Below are 14,968 nucleotides of genomic sequence, written 5' to 3'. Positions count from 1 at the left end.
AAGACAAAGTCTACACAGAGCACATTGTAGAAATCTTCTCCATGTGTGTGTGTTTTCCTATACAGTAGCCCCTCAGCGGTGTTGACTGATATGTTTTATGACCACAATAAAAGCCTCTTGAACTAGATTATGACTGCAAACAGCACAGAGTGAAGAGGAGGAAAACAGTGAGTTACAATATCCCTGGGCCGTGAAACATTTGTCGAGCGGTGGGAAGGTATATAGAGGATTTTGTGTGTTTTGTATTCTTTGCACAACTTCATGGCAGCGCTCTGAAGCTAATCGCAACTTACTCTCAGTCAGCATTCCAACAATCGGACTGCTCCCCGCACAGCGGATACAAGCCATTGACTTACCGTGGATCAGAACCAATTATGTCTGATCACTGGCTCCAATGGAGACAGAAGAGAGAGGCAGGGAGAGGATGGCATTAAGCAGTGATGTTAAGTCAAAGGGGGTTAAACCATGACCCATACTCAGCAATTATCTGCCATCCTTGACATTTATGGACCCCAGCCAGGCCAAAAAAATGGGTCATGTATTGGAAAATGAGCTGGAAAAAAAAAATCAGTCCTTATTATTGGTTCCCTAGGAAGCTTTTTATGTTCACTGTTGGCTTGAGAGCAGATCTGCAGATTTCACCTGTGTGGAAAAAAAGAGTTACATCATTATAAAGAGCAGCAGGAGATATTTCATCCCCTGCCTCCTTATTGTTTGACAACCAGCTCTGTGTCCCTTGTCTGCACGAGCACATAATTGCTAAAAAGCTAAATGCTAACACATTTATGGGACAGTGTTGTGGAGCCAACCTTACCATGAAAAACACAGATATGGTTTATATTTCCAGGCTTTGGAAATTACCATTGTGTGTGTGTATCTGCTACCCGCATGTCATTTGCATTGTTGGGGGAGGGAAGATGGGGAAAGTTATGGCTTGGCTAGGAAAATGTGTGTTTTAAACCATAATCTCCACAACCACAGATTCAGTATAGTTAGTAGTGCGGTGTGCATGAGTGAAGTATACACATACACGGTGTGCCCAAGGATACTGCAGGCCAGAGCTCTGTAACTTCAACACCCTTAGTGTCCATCCTTTGGTGATAAAGATGTTGCTGCTGTTGTCTTTTAGAGAAACAAAAGAGAGGTGTATAATCCATAGAACATGGTTCCCATGTGGTGGTGGCAATACAATGCTGTGGGGATGTTTCACAGACAGTCCCACAACCAAACATAGCTAGGGGTCGTCTCACCTAACCACACTAAGAAAAGAAAGCAGAGGTACACCGTACACGTTAGCCTTTAACTAAACTGTAGCAATGGTCCTGGGAGGCTAACATAAATCCCAGAGTCCTGGTTGTAAGCCTGCAGTGGGCAACTCTCACATCATTAACAATAATAGACTGCAAGGTAAAACTCCACTTTTGCAGAAAAGACACCTCCAACCCAGACTGATGTATACTACAGACCAACCTGGAGACAGGTTACACAGTGTGTCAGATTAAACAAGAGATGGTTTGGTCACAGAGATGTTGACTTTTTTGGCGATAGAAATGAGGCGTATAACACACAGTCAAACACGGTGGTGGCAATATAATGCTGTGAGGATGCTTCAGTGTGTCTTTACCTGTAATTTGTGTCAGGGTCTAAAGTATCACAAAAAAGAAGACTATTTGAATAATGTTGAAAGAAAACCTAAAGCAGTCCACAGTAAATCTGGGTCTTACTCTTGTTTTTTTTCTTTCTGTGGAGTGTACTAAAGACCATGGGTCCATGCCAGGAAACCATCAAATCTTGAGGAGCGTGAGAGATTCACCAAAGAATGGGTCAGGATCCTTGACCTTCAGCATCTGGATGGCTGATCATTTTGACTTTATTAAATATAGTGTTGGGAAATTATTTTGTTTCTGTGTACAAGGTAAAATAAATAATGCAAATAATTATAATGAATACAACTAGCATATTTAGTAGTCTGCGGATGCCATAGTGCTGATTGTGTGTGTGTATTTGCTCATGCAGTGTACTAACTGTTCCGATGAGGTTTGCAAGAATTTGTTTTGGAGCCTAAAGGAGTGTTGTTACACACAAATCAGGAAATGGTGTGTTCAAGGCTAGTGAGACATGTTGTTCTGCTGGGTCTACAGAAACAAACTTGTTGCCGCCATCTTTGTGCACCGTGTTGGTCAACAGTCCTAGTGCCAGCTTAGCAGTAAGGTTTTTTTCCCCCCTTTGTTTTTCCCTCTCCGTTCAGCTCAATGGCTCTCTGGGCACCTGGACTCATTCACAACAGCGTCATAGCTGTCATTATTTCCCCATACAAGCTGCCAGAATTAGCACAGATGAGTCAACAACGCACTCACATGTCTGGTGATAGACTTCAGTAATCAACAGATTTCTGCAACAGTTCCTTTACTCATTAGGCTACACCTCTCGTCTAAGCTGAATTGTATGATAAAAAAGCCATTCTTAGTCCTGATTAGACTTGTGGAGAGCTCTCAGTGATTTTCCCCCCATGGCCCTCCAATCAGTGCAGGATCAGGACGAAACAACTCCCACATCAGTCACTGAAATCCTCACGTCGCTTACAAGTGCTCATTTGCTGCCATGACTCCTTTTGGATGCCATTCATCAAAAGCTAACGTTTATTTATGGTACAATTGTGGTCACACTAAAAAAAGAAGCTGCTCTCGACTATCTCTTCAACAACACAATTTTCTTCTATGCTTCTTGTAAATACAAACCAGTAGTACATCAGAAGAGTAAAGCCATCAGGGTGAGAGTAAAACCCTAACAAAACCGGACTTTAGTCAAGGCAGCAACTTAACCTGGTCAAAAACTGAAATTTCCTCAGCGGCCACTAGAGGATGACTTCCAAAAACCGATTGTTGTCCAACATAAATGCAAAAAAAACAAAAAAAACATTTGCACGATTTGTAGATTGCCGTTATACTCTACTACTACTACTACTTTTTTTTTTCTTTTTTTTACATAGCATCTAACATTTTGGATGCCACATGGTGAAGATCAACAGTAAAGAAGGTTGACTTTACTTAAACGTTTAGCTATCTGTAACATTGTGCTGTTGTGCACATAGGAGACAGAATATCTAAATATCTCAATGATCTCAACTTTCAGTCCACATAAGGCACATGTTGTTAGCATGTAGCAACAATGACACTTTTGTGTAGATTTAATAGATTTATTATTTTTATTTAAGATTTAAATATTCATAAAAATCTATATGGACCTATATTTGTTATTTTAATACTTACTAAAAAAGAATTACCCAAATCAATGTGCAGACACTATTAGAAGTACATTTTGGGGCTTTATATCACCAGTTCATTCTTGAATAATATATATGTTCAGAGAATTGTAGAAGCATACATCCTTATAAAGGCTGTAACATGGATCTGTGTTTAAGCTTTGCAGATGCCAGACTATTTTTTTGCCAATGTCAGTCAAATAGGTGATAAGTGCTGTATGCTTTCGGACACACATAGAAGACTCTCCATCGTATTCCAATTTAGTTGTTGACAAACTAAATATAAGCCGTCAGCAGACCACCACTTCACATCATGGACTACCTAAACGTCCAATAAAGAGATGGAGTGCAAGTGGTGCTGAAGTGGGCGAGTGATCGCAGAAGCAGGAAGCTTGTACTGTGAGATAGCACCCACCTGTCAGTCATAGCCAATATTTCTGTGAAATTTTAAGTCTTAATATAGATCTAAACATTAAGTCCACTTTTGTCTCTACCAGGCTGTAAACATGTTTATTTTTGCTTTAAAATTAGACCTGTTATAGAGATTGACTCGCTTTTAGAGGCAGCCTCTAGAGGCAATATATGAAATTGCAGTTTTAGACACTTGTGCATGGCCTTCCTTTCTTAGCCTCAATAATAGTTGCTGCCTGGAGTTTAGTAGTAGTTGGAATAATAACCCATAAATGTAATACGAGGATTTTTTTCTCTGCCTTTGACTACAGCCAGAGCTTGAGGAATATTTGTAAACACACCTAGATGACAACACTGTTACATACATTTCCATTAAATATTAACAACATCGACTGTGGCTGTGGTGTACATGATTCCACCACAAAGGGTGTGCTCATGCTTGCCTTAGAAGCCTATAATTGCGAGTGGTGGTGGTGGTTGGGGGTGGTGCATCTCCTCTTTCATATTAACTGTATATTTACATAGGTGCCCAGTGGATGGCAGGAGGTGATCGTGTGGACCAATCACAGCACATTTTTTTAAAATCAAATGTTTGCCATTTGTTTTCAGTATATTTATATCCAAAGTAATACTTGCTCCCTTCTTCACCCCCTAGATAAGAAATACACACAGTTCTGAGAAGCAAGCAGCAAACAAAGGACAGAGTGTGAAGTGCTGCGGATAAACACATGGATACTGTATGTGTCTTTGTGTGTGCACTGCAGATCAAGAGGAATAAGAGAAGAGAAGGTGTGCATGAAAACACATTCCAAGAGGGATTGTGAGGACTGAGCTTGTTGATATATACTGTGGAAATCTATCCTTCCATTATAACAACAGGATATCATTAAAAAACAGGCCAAAAAAGCATGTTAAGTATGTTATTTTTGTCTTTTCTTAAAAAAAATCTAAGTGATATTTTGCTCTTACGTTGTGTTGGTATTTAGTCCAAATGACATTTAATTCTCTTTGTGGTCAACACGAGCCGTTTGATCGCAGTGGACGCAGGAAACATAATGCAGTTAGAGAACACGCAGTTGGTGGCCGTGATTGAAAAGGGTCAGTGGTTAATGTCTTGCCATTTAAGACAACCAGAACAAAGGGAGTGCAGGTTTAACTACATCACAAACGGACAGGAGCAAAAAGAAAATATCAATTTAAAGGTTACCTATCCAGATGTTTGACTTGCTGCCCCTCACTGATTAGAGTCATTTTTTTGTTAAATCTCAAACAGATGGGCTCACATTTGTTTCAAGAATACATAGTTTACCGGTATGTTAATTTACGTCACATTTCCAGGGTGACATGTCCCCTGAGAGGACGCCTTCAGTAGGAAAAGCAGGAGAAAGACAAAGGGTTATCTATTTAAGTTAATGGCAGTTAGACTGGACAGTGACCCTAAAAACTTACCAGAAAACCACTAATCCATGGACATTGACATGAGACTAGCTTCTTGTCTCGTTAGATTTCATCTGTAAAACAATACCTCGGATTACTTGTTGATTTCGGTCCCCTTTCACACACAGATGAGATTATAGTTGACTCAATGACTGCAAGGTGTCCAGATCCTGTGAATGTAAAACAAGTCCAAATCATCATCCCTCCACTGCCGTGCCTAAGAGTTGGTATGAGATGTTTCTGCTGATATGTTTTGTTTGGTTTTCATCAGACATGGTTGGGGAACATTAAGACCAAACAACTCCAATTTGGTCTCATGTGCCCATAGGGCATTGTTCCACAAGTGTTGTTCTTTGTTCAGATGCAGTTTAGTGAACCGCAGCCCTGCTTCCATGTGCTTTTTAGACAGAAGAGTCTTTCTCCTGGTAACCCTTCAAACAAACTGTACTTGTTCTAGTACTGTACTAGTCTTCTTCTAACTGTGCTGTCACACTAACACTGAGCATGCTCAGTGAGGTCTGTAGGCTCTGACATGTAGCTCTTTTTGTATTTTGAACATGGCTGTAGTTAAATTCATGTGGTGAATTTGTGTGCATCCATTTGACATTTTAAAATGATGGCTGGCTGCAGTATAGGCTATAAACCTAATCTCGTCCACGTTAGTTGATGGGACACATACCCAACTGAAAACTACTCCACAAATAGAAAGTTCCCAGTGATTTGTATCTTATTTTATTTGCTAGTTTTAAATATTCTTTTCAAAGTGGCAGTGGGTTGGTTGTGAAACAGCTGTAACTCTGGACCTCACACAGGTTCTGCTTCCAAGCTGGTGTGTTTTTCCAATATGGCAGCTACAATGGGTGGACACAATAATATTTCACAATTTATACGAAAGGGTTTGTGTTTTCTGTTCTTTGTGTCTCTGCATTATTGTTGTGTCTGTGTAGTTGTTAGGTCTCTGTAGTTGTGTGTATTTGTAGTTGTTATGTTTCTCTGTAGTTTTCCCCATTTAACTGATTAAGATGGCAAACTAGAATATTTAGAACCGTTATCTGGTGTGTGAATTGATGAATGGAGTATATTTGAAATGGCTATAGTGAAGGATTGACTGACAGGTAATGTCTGGGAGGAAAACATTTTTTTCCAGGATAACCACTTTACACAGTTTAACAGGAAATAGCTTGAGTAGGAAGATGTTGGGATGGGGGGGTGGGGATGGGGGGGGCCTCTTCGGATTCAGGCCACACGTCCATCAGCTAAGTTGTGATGACTCATGCTGTTACACCATGCCTACGCATTTTATCCCTCTGCTGCACACCAGCTTTATCCGTTTCTGTCTTTTCCCTTCCCATCCCTTCCGTGATACTCTCCCGCACAGTCAGGCAGACACACATTTCTGGCCTGTCCCTCCACCCTCCACCCCCGTCTCCCCCCTTTTTAAAGCTAGAACATGGTATTCTTCAGTGCCACCAATCCGTGCCCTCATTTTAAACATATCTCCTGCCTAATTCACTCCGTTATGTAACGGACAATTATACAACCAATTCAGCGCTCCTCAAAGACTAGCCTCACAAGGGCACTCCAAGCACAGCGGTGAGCGGGGCGCTGGTGATCGGGTAGAGAGGAGGGGGAGGGGAGGAGTGGGTATGTGTGTGAGTAATTTTAATAAAGAGATGGAATACAGTTAAGACCCATCATGGGCTAATGATAGGAAATGAATAACGGAGGAGGGAAGGAGCCAGTGTGAAATTGTCAATTAGGATTTTCTTCCTGTGGTGACTAGAGGGAATTCAATAAGCCAGGGGCAATAGCAGGCCTCTTCTATATGGAGATCACAGGGGCCTGCTTCTCCCTCTCTGTGTGAGCTGAAGCTCTACAAGCGATGGGCAAACTGCAGATTATGAGATCAGTTTCAATGAAGTGGTCACGGAGGAGGGCGTTTTATTATCCTGTTAGCGCAGTCCACCTCTGCATCTTGATGATGACATACTTTTTTTGGCACTTTGTGTACAGTTTGTGTACATGCACATCAACAGGATCTGTAGTAAAGTGGGTATAGCTGTTGATGAAGTGGCTGTGATGTCACCCATACATTTTTGATGTTCCTGTGGAACCTATACACCACTCCACCAGCAACGAGAAGGTACTAGATACTACCACTAAGTTGAGGTATACCCAGCAGTCATCTCTGTAAGTTTTACATAACCTTGAAATGGCACATGGTTACGTTGACTGGGAGTATGGCTCGACATCATATGGTCATGGGAACCATCACAGTTGTGAAACTCCCTGTAAGGAGGGCTAAAGGGTGGCACTAAGGCCCCGTTTACAGTGTAGAAAGTCAATCCGGATAGAGTAGGATTGAATCCGGATAGTCTTTGAGCTGGATATGTTCAGACCTATTTTCAAATCTGGCTATCACACACGTGTCTGCCTTCAGTCCAGCTTAACCCAGCTTGTTTGTTGTCCTCCAAACCACTAGGTGGCACCTCCTAAAATTCCGTTCCGAGTCCATAGGACCGCGTGTGCGTCATGCGTTTGTCCCGTGTTGTTCGTTCTTTCTTTCTTTTTTTCGGTTCAAAAAGCAGTTTATTCTTTTGTAGCCATGTCGAAAATAAACTTGGGGCAAAGCTGTCGTAGGTCAATGGATGTATACATTAGGCTTTTGTAAATGAACCGGGCACTGTCCCAATGATGATGACACCAACAACACATAATGAGATGAATGTGGTATTTACAAGGCCTGGAGATATCCTGGAGATATCGAGTTTGGGATAGGTTTTCCTTGGTGATGACAGACAGGCTACATTCATACCCCCCCCCCCTGTCTGTTATTAGCTGGCATGTACAGTCAGGTTGATAAATATTGGAACACTGCTATGTATTTTATCTTTTGAGAATCAGAATGTGTGACTGAAGATACAGAGTTACAAAATAATTGCTGACTAATGGCACCATCATGGCTTATTTTACAATATTGATAATAGTATTTCTATGCATTGGTGTTTGTTTTGTTTTGTTTTGTTTTGGGTAATTTGTATGAAGGTTGCCTCCGCTCGCACGTGCCTACACAAAGAAAACTAGGACATGGATTTTTTTTTTGTGCTAAAGAGTTGTTGCATCATCCAAGATTTATAATGTCCATTTTAATGTTTGTTTACAGTTGTGTGTAGGCGTAAAAAAGAAGGCTCAAATCAATTCAGGCAGATACCTAATGTAACATGCCATTCCCTGTGAAAGAAATACAACTATATACAAAACAAATGACCATTATAGAGATGTTATGAGCTGGAGTTTGAGTCAACTGTCCAACACAAGATGTGACAGAGGCTCCACTGTTTTCACAAGCTTGCCACTGCTCACCCACAACAGAGCCTAACATTCCTGTGAACACGTGATTTTTTTTCCCCTTGTTTTGGCCACCGCCTCCTTGGCTCAGAATAAAATCACAGCGCACTAATCGGCAAAAAAGCCTGCACAATACCCATCAGAGCCTCCTTAGAAAGGGACTCTATTTCCCCCCTCCCATGAATGGGAGCAGCTGATCTGGACACTCAGCTTTAGGCAAAATGAACCTGCGGTTGTAGATCCACGGGTGCAGGACGCTCCAACCATGTAGTGGCCACTGAGAAGGTCACCAGGCCAGCTGTTAAAATACAGCCACATCTGCTTCTTCATGCGACCAAATTAAAATAATTTTTTTTCTAGTATTTTTTTTCTTTTAATTTTTTGGTTTGTTTCTTCTGCAATATTAAAAACAAAGGTCAAATTGGTTTTGTTGAGCGACATTTTAAAAAAACACAATTTTCCACAGTGTTTGTTGGATTAGGACTACAAATATCTGCACTGTACTGATCTGTTATTATTTTTTTGTTTTTGTTTTTTTGCTGAGCTGGTTATCTCAGTACCTTCCACCTTGAAACAACATGCACACAATTTCTTACACCAATATCAGGAATGCAGGTATTTAAAAATTACTTTTTATCTGGAGGCCAATTACACTAGCATTTTAACATTTACAGCTTTCTTGCAGAAACAGCATATAAAGATTAATGACATGACAGTTCCACAAAAATGAGACCAAAACATCTGGATTGCCCCGTTGTCCCCACGTAATAGACACAATCCCAAAATTGTTGGCTATAGTTCCTATCACATTGTTCAAGTGTTTCTTTGTCTTGTTCTGGCACACTCTTGCAATGATTTAATTTATTTATTTATTTTTCAACATGGCAGCGCCCTCATTTTTGTACAGAGGGTGGATTGCTGAATTACATCATCTGAAGAGTTCTGTCCCTGTGTTTCTCCCTAAACTCCCAGTAAGGGAGTGGAGCAAAGAGATGGAGCACCAAACAGTTAACATAACTAAAATAGGTGGTCTTATTATAATTAAAATGAGTAATATAAAATAGTACCCTTAATCACAAGCTGCTTTTTGTATCAGGCTGTAAAGTTGGGACATTTTAACAGGGAAGTCTGAGGGGATTGACTCACTTCTCTTGCAATGTTGACAGCAGAAAAAGGTTGTAATAATTTTGTTCAATCAGTCTAATACTGGACTGGAATTTATTTATACATAACCAGCCAGCAGTCAAGGTTGATTTATTTTAAATTCACAAGCATGTGATTTAATGCTGTTTTCCGATTGGTTGCTGTACTCAACTGTTTTTTCTTTTTTTAACCATACACTGATCAGCTGATAACATTCAGAGCACTGACAGGTAAACTGAATCACATTGATTATCTGGTTACCATGGCACCTATCAATGGGTGGGATAATTTAGGCAGCATGTGAGCATTGATAGTTTTTTTGTTGTAAATAGAGCAAGTTTGACCATCAGGAAGCAGTGCAGCTATAAGAAAGGGGATGGAAATCAGGTCAATGGTTGTTTGTGTGTGTTTTTTAAATGATTTATTATTACTGTACAATAGAATGTGCTTTATGGATGATTTCCTATGTGTTTGCTTTGGTCCTTTGAATGGATATCATTATTATTTAGCTCCCTTTATCCAGATAATAAAGGGAGATAATAATAATGATAAACCTGTGTTGTTGCACTTATATTTTAGTCCTAAAAACTCAAAAAATGCCCCTGCATTGTAAACACGTTGAGAACACAATTGTGTGATTTATTTGAAGAAAAAAAAATCAATTGACAGCCTTAGTTGAATAAATGTGCTAAACTTTGCTCATCTGTATTATTGTTGTTCGCTACAGGTGACCATATATGTGCCTGGAAGTCCCACCATGCAGTCTCATTTCTGTGTAGTGCAGTTTCCCCATTATACTGAACCAGTGTTATGTGGGTGTTTATATTGAAAGTACCAAAGGGTGTTTAGTATTGACAATAATGTTATTAGTTTATTATTATTACAGTCAAATAGATATGCCAGAAGACATCACAGGTGGTGCAGTGCATTTTTGGTTCAATTCTGGCTTGTTAGGTCAATTGGTCACTCTAAATTGCCCATAGGTGTGAGTGTGAATGGTTGCCCTGTGATGGACTGGTGACCTGTCCCGGGTACCCACCTCTCACCTGGAGATCCAGCCCCCCGTGACCCTGCACTGCAGGTACGAAGTGGTTTCAGATAATGGATGGATGGAAGACATCACAGTTGTAAGGTTACCACTGGGGAGATTCTTCATCCTAAATTCTTACGTATGTCAATAAAGTTATGACCATGTCAATAATTGCAAATCTGATATATATAATAGTAGAATTAAATTTACACTCCAGCTGTTAAAGAATGAAACAAATGACTTAATTGTGCAGCAGTCAGCAATTAATCACATGCTGCATGAAAAAAAGGAAAAGGAAAAGAGTAAAAAATTAAATACTGCTGTGATTTACCCAGAAATGTAATTAACACTAATATAATTAATTACAACAGGCACCATTTATTCAACACTATATTTTGGTGTAATGTCATTGAGATTAACAGACCATGGTCACTTTGGTGTAGAGGCTATTTTTCATTTAAAAAAAAAAAAAAAAAGGAAATAATATCCAACTGACTTATTACTCACTTAATAAAATATATGAGAAAATGCATCGTCAAAATTAATTTCATCATACTTAAAATAAAATTTACTTCATTATGAAAACTTCCAGATGATCGGTGGGTGTTTTGGAAGCTTCGTGGCCAAGTATGAATATTTAAAATTAGAATTAATTAGTGTTAAATTGCTAAATTATGATGCTGAAACGGGTGATGCGATGTAAGATTTAAATATGTGTCGTGATTATTATTATTAGGTTTTGTTTTTTGTTTTTTTACACAAAAAAAACGCTGTTACACATTTTACGCAAATACAAATACTTTGTACTTTCTACTATTTGTGGTAAAAAAAAAATACATTCAATTAAATGTATATATTTATTTATTTAATATTATTTATACTATATTATATAATAGTTATATTTATTTAAATTCTACAAAAATGTATATATAACAAATAACTAAAATTATTATTATTATTATTATTAGTAAAAGTAACATAAATACAAAAAAATAAATACATCTATGTATCTTTATGTATATGCAAAAAATATGCACTTTTATGTGCCTTTTAATCTGTGACTGTGAATCTTTACACACAATGGGGATAAATAGCTCTGGATGAACGTCATGGTCAGGACAGCCCAGATGGAGGAAAAAAAAAGAAATGAAAGACCTTTCAGATAAGCCAACCAAGGACAGCTACTGTGACATTCAAACTCTCTTCCCTCTTTAGCCTGTGATATTTACGTGAATGCGGTTCTAAAGCGTAATAATAATCATAATCATATTCATAATAATAAAAAAAGAGTTTGCTTTTCGATTCCCTTCCCTGTGTCTCACAGCTAGAGGAGTTTTGATTTATGTTTTCCAGAATCTGTGCTCCGGCAACAACCCCAGCTGTTCCATTGACACAGCTGAGGCCAGGGGAGAGATGAGTAATGTAATTAACCAATGAATGAAAGGAGCAAGATGGAGAGATGGGCCTGCGTGAGTGGGGTGGTGGTGGTGGGGGGGGTACACACTTCCCACACACACACAACACAGCCATATCTCAGTGTGTACCGAAACCCTGATCAGATGTCATCCTCTCGGCATAATTACATGTGATAAACGTGGCTGAGGAGTCTTAAAGGCCGATGACTGCATCCGTGTGGCAGTTTGTGTTGTCTACTAGAGAATTTCAAGTGTTTGTGACAACTGTATAGGGGATTTGCTTTCCAGCTTCACTTTTGTGTTTTATTTGAAAGTGGTGGACCTGGGCGATGCCAAGATGGTGACATGGAGCCTTCCACATTGACTCAGAAAGCCAGTTAGTGGCAAAGTACACTGATCAGCCACAACATTCTGAGCACTGACACTTATTATCTAGTTGCCATTGTCACATTCATATTAGGCAGTAAGTAAACTCTTGGTCCTCAAACTTGTTGGGACCAGGAATGATGGGCAACAGAAGGATGTGAGTGACATTTTACAAGGTCCAAAATGTGACGTCTGGGTCAGTGCATCTCCAAGACTGCAGCTCTGTGGAGTGTTCCTGGTGAGCACCTCTAGCTAAGTGTTTTTGCAGACCATGTTCATCCCTACATGGAAACAGTTTATCCTGATGGCAGTGGCCTCTTTTAGCAGGATAATACTCCCCGCTGCAAAGCACCAGTGGTTCAGGAATGGTGTGAGGAATGCAACAACTACTTCATGGCATTGACTTGTCCTCAAGATTCTGCAGATCAGTCCATAAAGGGGGACCTACATAATATTAGGCATGATGTTGTGGGTGATCAGTGTAAGTGAATGCAACTAAGACAGTGCCACACAAAACCAGTCCGTAGCCTAATTCCAAAAAGCAGAGTATGATTAAAAACTAGGGTGTACAGATCTGATCGCATGATCGGAAATCGGGCCTGATTACGTGATTTCAGACCCGATCAGAATCGGACGTTACCTCCCGATCAGGACTCGGATATATATGTATTAGGGTTATCAATGATTCTCTGGTGCGTTGTCTAGGGGTATGATTGTCATACACAGAGGCAGTTGGAAGTATTGTAGGTAGATGTCAGCCTTAAAATATCATAATAAAGTCATATTATTGTATTCATGGACAAAGGCTAAAGACAAACTTGTCAGAAAAAAAACACTCTTCATTTTACTGCATTTCTGATCTGGCAAAAATATCACATTAGCATTAGCAAGACACCCACTGTCTGAGAAAGCACTTGGCTGTTACTTCCTGCTGTGATGGACATTTTAACATGGAGGTCTATGGGGATCGACTCACTCAAGTGGCCACTAGAAGAAGTGCAGTTTTTCTCAGCCCAATTTTATAAAATAAAATAAAATATTTCATATTATTAATATTAATAATATCTTTCTCCATACTACTTAAGCCACCTTAGTTTCTCTTTGTCCTATCTTTATTCTAAGGTTAAAAATCATCCTTTCTCTGTGTTGATCTGTGTTGAGGAGCAGCAGCAGTACACCTATAAACCCTTCTGTTGAAATATCTGTTTCCATAAAACAAAGAAAAGAAAACATCCATCTTAGACTGACCTGCCTCCCTGCCTGCTGCTTCTGTTACATCTCTTAATAGGAGGAAATAGCTTGTGGTAGAGGAGAGGATCCAGCCCTTCTGTGGGAGTTTAAATTCAATCACAGCTCTGGTCAAAAATGAATTAAAACTCTCATTAAGCCCCCCCCCCCCCTCCTGTGTTCCAGATAATAAGCCGGGCTCACGAGGAGAGATTTGGGTGTTACAGAGAGAGAGAGAAAGAGGCATCAGTCAGCGCCCGAGCTATCTGTCTGTGAGTCAGCCATCAGTCACTAACACCATCATTTTGTTGTTTTAATTTGGAGCGTTCCCACTCACCCACACACACAGCGGGCCTGATGAACCTGGTTTTCAGATGATCTAAACAAACAGCGGGCGCTGTGGACGCCTTGTTGCTCAACCTGATGAAACCAAGAGGCTTCATGTGTGAGGATAATACACACAGCGATCCACATAACAAGACCATTGACCTTTCCAGAGTACACTGTAACTAACCACTTTGGACTGTGGCCATTTATTATATAGCACAGAGCCTGGCATAAAGTGTTGTTTTGTGTCAGGGAGAGAAAGAGGAACCTGCTTGTTGTAGCCCCACAGGAAAACATCTATGTGCCTCCAGCCACTTATGTCTTTCTGCTGTGGGACCAATTCAGCTTTCGCTTTGTCGCCTTCTGAGCAGCAGCCATTATCACACTGGAGTCACACTGATACATTGTTATATCTATTGTCAGGACACAATGGCGTATTCTATTCTTGGATGCATATGTGGTTATTATTTCAAAAAAAAAGAAGAAGAAGAAAAATGTGAACAAAAAGTAATTTAGATGAATTATGCAGCACATTTTTGATTATTTGCCACTTATGATATGAACAATGCAAGGGGCTCTGAGTGCAAAAAAATCTATTGTAGATAGAATCTATAAAGCTTAAAGCAAACATGCAGGCTTTTTTATCAGCTGGCTAAACAGCCTTTATACATGAAGATGCTTCTATTTCCCTCTCTGTGGCCCCGCGGGTATTTAAAAGTGAGACAACAGTGCCCCCTGCTGATCCAAATGCAGAATCTGTGCTGCCTGTCCTGTGATAATAAAACAATCAGGAAAAGCAATGATGAGGGGTTTGCTGTTAAACTAAATAGAAAGTATCAAAGTATAGGGATGGATCAGTGAACAGCCTGAGGCATCAGGAGCCCTTACTGTGAGACACTACATAATAATGCAATTTAACATAAAACAAGCTGATTTACACAAAGCAAGACTAAAAAGACTCAACAGTCTAAAAAATGCACTAAGAACTATAGAACTGTGGAG

This window comes from Parambassis ranga, chromosome 2 (genome assembly GCF_900634625.1).
Source record: "Parambassis ranga chromosome 2, fParRan2.1, whole genome shotgun sequence".
NCBI classification, from domain to species: Eukaryota; Metazoa; Chordata; class Actinopteri; family Ambassidae; genus Parambassis; species Parambassis ranga.
Note: the sequence above shows the minus strand (reverse complement) of the source record.